This window comes from Cibotium barometz, chromosome 13 (assembly GCF_041138505.1).
Source record: "Cibotium barometz isolate CiBa-2024 chromosome 13, ASM4113850v1, whole genome shotgun sequence".
Classification (NCBI taxonomy): domain Eukaryota; kingdom Viridiplantae; phylum Streptophyta; class Polypodiopsida; order Cyatheales; family Cibotiaceae; genus Cibotium; species Cibotium barometz.
Genome location: NC_141058.1, coordinates 29,053,489 through 29,062,865, shown reverse-complemented (window position 1 = coordinate 29,062,865; position 9,377 = coordinate 29,053,489).

Sequence of the window (9,377 nt, the reverse complement as noted above, 5' to 3'; positions counted from 1 at the left end):
TAATATGATTTAGATATTGCGTGTGGGAGTGGAGCCACACACGTGGAGGGGGGGAGGGGAAGATTGCACCCAATCTTGTGTTCTTTGATTTTTGAGTTATGCTATGTTATCTATGGTATATTTCTTCTATTATTAAATTTGTGGAATATTCAAGTCTCCATGTACCATGGTCCTATAACAAAGAATCTCATTACGATTAGCTTGATAACGCTCCCTCTTCTCATAAAAGGTCTCCTAAGAATCACATTGTACAAATCCATGTGCCGAGTAAAATTCATGACCGCAAACGTATGGTAATAGCGAATGAAATGACTTTCATCTTTAGGTTTTGCAAAACTCCCATAGGCCATGACATGGTACCATCAGCCATTTTTACAATGAGGTTCATCTACTCTAAGACTAGTTTTTCCCATTTTTCCCAACATTACGTCATGAGACGATACTTATTACATCTCCACCATCAAAGATCACAAGAGCTTGATAACCCTTATACACCACTAAAAGTGTCACATTCATGTCGTCACTCTCATAATACTTTCCCATTTGATTAACTGGAATTTGAATGGGTTCCAGCAGGTCGCCCCTTCCAACAACCATGTCTACATCCTCCTTGAGAAGAAAAAGTAATTCCTCCTTGTTGGTGGTGGATCTGCCTGCATTCTGCCTTCCACCCAATCTTTTAAATCAATTCACAATCGAGGGGTTCCTCTCAGCCAGGTTCCAATTGGCCATTTGATCTCTGCAAGAGATATGATGTTAGCCCTACCGCATCTTTAGGAATTCTATCTCGACCAACATTATTACTGTATGATTATGGGACCGGATTTATTGAGTCATATACAAAGGGTATCCTCCTCCTTTCTCAAATATCCTTGAGAACAAGTCATTCTTTCTTCCTTCTAAGTCGGTCTCACCTTCGTTGTGTTTTGTTAATATAGGATGTGGCACATTCAGCCATTTTGCTTCCCCCATGGTACTTCGCCCAGGATAGTGTTTCAATGGCCCAACTAGCCTACAATCGTTCCTCAAAACTTTTTTGGCTTTCCCACTAGGACTTGTGTAGCCTCTAGTTTTTCAATCTCTTTCTGAGCATTTGGGTACTCACCCACTCCCTTTGGTGCCCAAGGTTCCTCAATCGGTTCGGCTTCTTTTTGTGTCACCACTTCTTTTTCCTTGTCTTCCAGTACATTTTCTTGGCTTGAGTCGGTGGTAGAAATATTGACCGTTCCCTTATCCGAACCATCCTGAATCACCATTACAGAGTCTCCTTGTCCCACCTTCTTTGCTCTTCTCCTCCTTTCCGTCGTACGTGTATAAGATTTAGCTAACACTTCTCCATTGACCTCTGGGGTTTTAAGTGGTGTTTCCACCACCCTTAATCGCACCCCAATCATTCGAAGTCCCGTGGTTAGATTGGTGGCAGTTGAAAACTTTCCAATGCCTCTATAAGGACAATCCTTGATTAGCTCGTCAATTTTGCACTTTACGGGTATAAGCATGTTAACGTGATACACTTTTCATGTTAATAAACATACAAAAGTAGACCTATTATTAGCATACTCCAAGGTACATTTTTGGTACAGTTTTGGGAGGATATTTTTTAAAACCGGTGTAATATGTCACTTTTGCATGAGAGCACTCCACTTGAAGTAATTATTACATGCAACGCTTATTCTTTTCAACCTTTTGGTAGGCCAAGTCTATCTATCTGTTACATTTGCATTTCAAATTTAAAAGGGAGTGTCCATGAAGAAAGGAATGGACTCTAACTGCATATTAAAATGTAGGTGCGAAAGTATGTTAGAACCTCGAACAAGAGCTACACAATTGAGAAAACCTACTAAAAAGGAGGTTAGAATAGACAGCGATGACTACAACACACGTGTAGCTACAAGGTAGAAGAAGAAGAAAGGAAGAATGGAGCACAACGAATCCCCACTGACAAATGGTAGACTAAGTACCAAAAGGATTTCTTCTAACAGAAAAGAGGAGAGGATCATTAAGTCACTCCTCCAGTGCAAGTCTGTTATTTTCTCTCTTTTCCTTTATTTTCACTTGTTACAGCTGCATGCTTAAATGATTTTACTTTAGATGTGAGAGAGAGAGAGAGAGAGAGAGAGAGAGAGAGAGAGAGAGAGAGAGAGAGAGAGAGAGTGCACTCAAAGCTTGTTAAGGCTATTTATGCTAATAAGGTAGCTTTGAGTGCTAGTTAACATTGATTATACTGCTTCTATTAGAGATTTATATAACAACAGAGCAATTGTAAGTGCAAGGGACCTTTAATCGGCCCACCATTCTACTCTAAGACTTTTTGCTTTCCATCTGTCTATCTATTTTCACATACATATGCATGCATAAAAGAATTAAGTGTTGTCGATATAGAGAGAGAAACAAAAAGAGAGGGAGTGTGTAGTTAGGGTGCACTCAAATCTTGTAAAGGCTATTTATGCTAATAAGGAAACTTTGAGTGAGTGGTAGTTAGCATGTATTATACAACTTTTGTTAAAGCTTTATATACTAATCTGTGAATGCAAGATTTGGTTGTCTGTATTTAATTTTGGTGTAGCATTTTAATGCTCTATTTTTATTCATGTGTAGGGCATTGGGTAGCGCCAAAGATTAATTACCCAACTCCAAATAGGTTTTGCATGTGGAAAGAGGAATTCAATAAGAAGTATGGGCTAAGCTTAGAGGGTTTTGATCCAAAAACCCTCGAGGAGTGTGATTTGATAGAGCGTGAGTGGCTGAGCGTATTCAAGAAGATGGTAAATATTGCATCAACAAGTGCAACGCTATTCGCAACAATGTGTATAAAGACTTGATGAGTTTTCATTATAAAGTGTACCAGAGAGAGCCTACCAACAAGAAGATTCCAATTCATTCATAAAGGAGTTCAGTCCAGTTGCTTAAAATTATGGGAAGCAAATGACTTTCAATTGGGCATGCTTTATAGAACAAGTTAATGTCGAGCTAAATGAGAAAGGCTACTTTGAGAACCACTCGTTGAAATAGCAAATAAGAAATTAGATGACGACCCCTCTACAAGGGTCAGGTGGTGTCGAGCCAATTGAAAACATGAAAGACAAGGTGGGCCATAATTGTTGCAAGAGGCCAAGCAACACTACACCTTCCTTTGTAGGATGAGGAGACTCCCACATTTGTGCACTCTAAGCCCCACAAAAGGAGGCATTTCCTAAACTCTAGCACACTTGAAGTAGAAAACCTTGTGGAGCATGTAGAGAAGAATCTACACAACGCTAGAGCCGAGATTGATGACGCCACAAGAGCCCCGAAAAAAGTAAAGATAGAGGAGAGGAGCAATGAGAAAATGAGCAAAGCCGCTAAAGTTTTGAGAGAACAGTTGTCTACTTGGCGGAAGAAGAATTGAGCCATTTGCCTCAAGACTGAAGGGGAGATGAATATGCACCAAATCGAGCTTTGGGCAATCATTACAAATGCAAAAACAACATTGTTGCTTCTAGGCTATGATCCCAATCCATTGGAGGGACACAAACATGGAGAAAGTTCTGTTGCTCATTTTCAGGTGGGTGGTTACTTTACTCCTAGTGTGTTGACAAAAATTTAGCATACCCAATATTGAAATGGCATCCTATATTTCTATTTTACAGGCTCAAGTTGTGGTGCAATCTAGTCATGTGTAGGCACTTCAAGGCTATTATGAGATTTTTCTAGATATGCTTCATGCAGCGAAAAGTAGAGCACAAGCTTTTGTTTTGGCTACACCTCCAAAGGCAATAGCATGCTACACTAGCCAACTCTTAGTCGACGACATCTGCAGTGGATGTGGCTTCCCTCATCACAAACAAAGAAGCACTGATGCGAGTCATCTTGCCATGCGCAAGCACAGTTACCACACCGGATGTGCTTTGCATTTGCATGCTCATTTGGGAATGAATGCAAGGTCTTAATTATAAGCAAATGATTCATGTAGGTGCTAAGTCCACGCTTAGCTTTCGGTGTTTTTCAAACACACCAAGATGTGGTAAGGTTCTAGCTTTCAACATCTTTCACAGTGTTATTCAGCCAGCTTCTAAGTAACTATTGTTCATTAATATAAACACGTGTTCCGACCTACTACCATTAGGTGCTAGGTAGCACTTGTTTGATCTTAAAAGGTGCTAGTTAGTATAAGCAATTCTTTATGCTAGTTAACATGAGCAATGCTAGTTAGTGTAAATGGGTGTTAGCCAGTTGTCACCATGTGTTACTTAGCACTCTGCATGATGTACCTAGGTGTCAACCAGCACTGGCCTAGTGTAGCAGGTGTTAACTAGTAGTATGCTAATTGTTAAAGCAGGTGTGAACTAGCACTCTGCATAGTTAACGTGTGTGTTAGCTAGCACTCAGTTGTTTTGAGGTGTTAACTAATTATTTGTCTTATGCTAATAGCTATTAGCAGCAGTCAACACATTATGTATTATTAGCACTCTTCATTATGTAACCAGTTGTTAACTAGCACTTCAGTAGTGCTAGAATATGTTAAGTAGCACTCTGTCTATTGTTAAATAGTGATAATTAGTGCTAGCATATGCTAACTAGTATCCTGCTAAGCACTTGACTAGTGCTAGCACGTGTTAACTAGCAGTCTGTCTATTGTTAACACTATTTAACTAGCACTTCAGTGGTGCCAGCATATGTTAACTAGCATTCTGTCTACTGTTAGTAGTGTTATCTAGCACTTTTTGTCTGTCTTTTGTTAACATGTGTTAACTGGCACTTGACTAGTGCTAGTAGATGCTACTGTTAACACAGGTGTCAAGCAATTTAGCTACTTAACATGTGTACCATTCGTTTTTTGAGTACCTATTAGCATTGGTTTAGGATATTAAAAGCATTGCAAATGAAAAGCTCTCCTTTTTTTGCAGGTGCAAATGCCAAATACCATGCAAGGTCACAGAGGAAAGTACAAGTGAGAGGTGAGAATCTGCCACCATTGTAGAAAGAGGAGAGGTAAACTTGCAAGGGTGAAGGGAAATCCTTGAAGGATGCAGATCAAGAAGAAGATTCACCTACATTTTCATATGTGGTACTGCTTGACTCTAACCCTAATATAAAGGGTATGATGGTGGACATTGAGCATGATGAATTCAGCGGAATGTCCGAAAAGCTTTTGCCTCTGAAAATGGTTATAGGCATGTTGACATTAGTGAGGGTAAAGCGGAAGGTAAAGCGGAAGTGTCAGAAACTATTGACAGTGGTACCAAAGAGGATGTTGAAGGCACGGCGGTAAATAAAGAGGGTGAAGGGCACAAAATAGAATGCATTTTTGTTGAGGCACCCAATGCCAATGTGGATTCTTCACTCCAGCAACAATATCTTTCTAATGCAAAAGTTATCGTAAGCAAACTCTAGTATTTCCCTACATGGCTACATTTTTCACTCCATCTATACATTCCTCTTAATTTTGTTACATCTTAATATATTGCCTCCTTTAATTCTACTAGTGTGTCTAAGAAGAACGCTTGTACTATAGTACTTGACCCAGAGATTTCGCACCCAAAGAGCTTGGGGATTCAAAAAAGGAGCTAGTACCTCCTTCAAAGGAGCCTTCTCTCTGCATCAAAGCAATTTGTAAAGCCGCCAGTTGAGCCCGAGGATCCACCTCCACAACAGGTGCAACGAGGAAAGCCTCAAAACCATGCACTTGTACAAAACTCTGAAATATTAACCCCCATGTATTTGAAGTTTTTGCTAAACTCTCTTTGTTTATAGAAGATGCTCAATGGACGTTTGAGAAATATTTCTACACTTGTCCATACCCCATGTGCTCATATAAGCAAACATGCATATGGAGGACAATTCCCAACTCAAACAATAGGTCAAGCAAGAGGGATACTAACTAGATCCTTCAATGGTAGATTGGGGACAACTGAAATACCATTACACTTTGGTGTCTGCAATTTAGTATCATGGGTGATTTCATATTAAATACTAACATGCTAGTGTTAAATGCATATGCACATTTGGGGCCATGCTAGTGTTATTGGTATTGCAGGTGATTCTATGTTATATATTGAGCTAGTGCTATTGGTGTTTGTATTTATGCATATCATACTAAGCTAGCATTATTGATGTTTATGTTTATGCCTATCATATGTTGTCATGTTGGGATTGATTGTGAAGGGTCCAATTGATTATATGTAACTAACATAGTTGGCATTATTCTAAGTAATAGTTAGGTAATGAGCACTACAACGAAGCCAAGGAAGTCGTATGGGTGCAGAGTTGTGCTCAATGCATATTTATTGTTTGTGGTATCATGCAAAGTTACTTCATTTATTTGGCCATGTGCTGAAATTTTGTATTATATTCGCCACCCATTTTGTGTAGTTGGGACATGCTATATTTTGAGCATATGTGAATACATTTATTTATGATCATAACCTTAGTTGCAAGACTTATGGTTATTGTTAATCACTCTATTGGTTAACATGGTTTTGTCCACCCAACCTACCATAAGTTGCTTTGCCATCTTACCCATGCAAATGAGCACTTAGCTTTTATAAGACAACACTCAAACATATAAAGCAAACTTGCCATGTACTTAATGTCAAATAAGAAAAAGTCTATGGACCTAGTGTACATAGTTGCTTAAGACAGTAATAGCGGCCAAACCATTTTTTAGTTATGTCGGGCTAGTGTGAAAACTAGTCGTTTGTATATAAGACATTTTTTATAATACAAAATACACAATCATTTCCTTGTAATAGTTTTCTTGTGAGCTCTCGTCCTTCTCTCTTCTTACTTGCTACCATGCTATTGAATTTTTCTTGCTTGATGGATGCATGCAGATAGGCTTGATTTTAGGTTTTATTCTTCCATTAGCTTCCTCTTCATCCCCCAACTATTGTAAGAGAGAACCAACGGGAAGACGGACCTCTTGTCACCTCTATCAAGACATACAGAACTCTCTCTTCACCCCTTTGGCAAGAAGCATTCTGACGTGACAACGACACGACAGATGAGCTAGCAAACCTACAATGGACAATTATATTTGTGACTCAAAGGCAAGGCCCAACGACACATGCTTCGACAAGGGTAAGGTTAGCTCTTGGCTTGAACAGTTATGTTTGTTGTAAAATACAAGCGTAATTTTTTAAGAAAAGCTAGTTATAACTCTTTGTGCTATTTTGGAAGCAATGTTAAAAATACCCGTGGAGCCACTCATATGGGGTGAGAGAGGTAGAGAGAGAGAGACCGAATTCCACGGAATCCACGTACTTGTGCTTCACTCATCTAGTCTTGTACCAGCAAGATCCATCCATGTGGATTGGATGTGAAACAAGGTTCCTTTCTAGCTCAAGGCCTTGGCCACCGAATTGGCCCTGCCTAGAAGATACTCAATCATGCCATCAAATTGCTAGAAAATTCGGCTCTAACGGTGCTATCGGTCACTCCAATTCACACTTGGCATCGTCTCTGCTTGTTGCAACAACCACAAAGCTTGGTGATCTGTGCGAATCTCAAAGTCACGCCCCCATAGAGAAAGTGCTTCCAATGTTTTAGTACATGTAGATTGCATCCAATTCTGTCTTGTTTTTTTCTTCATGATTTTATGTGCTTTCATATGCTTTTGCGATGATTGATTTATTTGCACAAGGTCGTTCAATTTTAGTTTGAAAGGTAAGTGAGAGGTGAGAGATTTCTCCTTGTACCAACATCCTATCACAAAATCTCTCTTTTTAATTGCTAACAAGAAAGCATTTGTAATCATCATTAGTCATTGGTCTTTGAGGACATAAAACACAAGAATTTTATTCATGTCTATATATCTAAGAATCATGCACGCATAAGTTTAAGTATGTTTTTAATTCAATTGGTTATCCCACTATGAAAATCTTTTAATTCTTGTGTTCTTTTGCAATCTTATACAATGAATGTTCTTTCATTCACCAATTCCTAAACCACAAGCACTCACGTACCATGAAAAATAAAAGTGCATGCCCAACTTGGATGGTCTCTACATGCAACCTCTACATGCACCAGGTATTCTTCAATTCATCTTGTGTATGAATGATATGGTTACAAGCATCCATCATGATGAATTAATGTATGTGTAGATCAATGCAACTTGATTTACTAAGAGCAAAATCAAGCATTTAAAAGTAAAAAAATCAAGGGTGCATTGGTTAGAAACCACTAGCCAATTGATCCATCCAAGCGCTATGGGAAGCTATGCTTGGACTATGTTCTCCAAGGTGTCAACAAGAACAACCTTGAGAATGAACAGCAAAAGATGTCAAAGAGACCTATAGAGCATACTCGAGAAAAATTCCAATTTTTTCAAGCCTCCTCTAGACCAATAAGGCATTAAAAAATACAAGGGCGAGAGTGAATGTGGTTTGAGTGGTACTAGGCAAACATTTCATGATGTATGTTCTCTTCAATATATTCTTCTTTCATTATGCATGTTCTCTTCAATATATTCTTCTTGTCTTTCATTATGCATGTTCTCTTCAATATATTCTTCTTGTGTTTTCTCTTGACAAGATGACGAGAAGAATCTCACACAAAATTTGAATCTATAGTGCAAGATAATGTCATACATGTTGAAACAATGATGCATGACAATGTTTAGCAGAATACTATGCAATTTGAAGTATCATCCAAAGATGCAACCAAGAGGCATGACAATGTAAACAATGATGCATGAAAATGTTGAGAAGAATTCTATGCAATTTCAAGTATCAACCAAAGATGTAGCAAAGCAGCACCATAACACTAAAACATTAATTAGCCAAATAAAGGACAAAAACTGTATCACAAATCGTTCACTAGAATTGATGTATGCCATATAAAGTTATACATTTTCTTAATGTTCCAATCTCATGACCTAGGCTTTCTATCTTAATACTTGCTTCATATTTACTCTCACCAAAGATTATAGCTTCCATAAAAAGTTCCGAATTATGTCATGCTGTTCCAATCTCATGACCTAGGCTTTCTATCTGAACACTTGCTGCATCTTTTTCTTAAAAGAGATTATATTAACTACTTAATTTTCTTTGAGAAAATTTACCATTTACAGATGCCTGCGATTTTCGTTTCACTTTCGTGACTCAATTAAAGTATACTAAACTGTTTTAAGGCAATTGATCAATAGTAATCTTAACTAAAGAAAGTGGTGTTAGCAAATGGATTAGTTAAAGGAACGATTAATGATGCAACAATCAAAAAGAAATCAACAAGGACATCTAGAGAAGAAACAAGAGCACAACCATCGAAATGTGGGTGCGTGTTCCATTTATTGCTCTGTTGATCCCATGAATATATGCTTTCTGCTCATTCTCGCAATGGTGGATGAAGATAATTCTCGAATTTATCTAGATTGTTCCCCTGCTGCCTGTTGATATCAA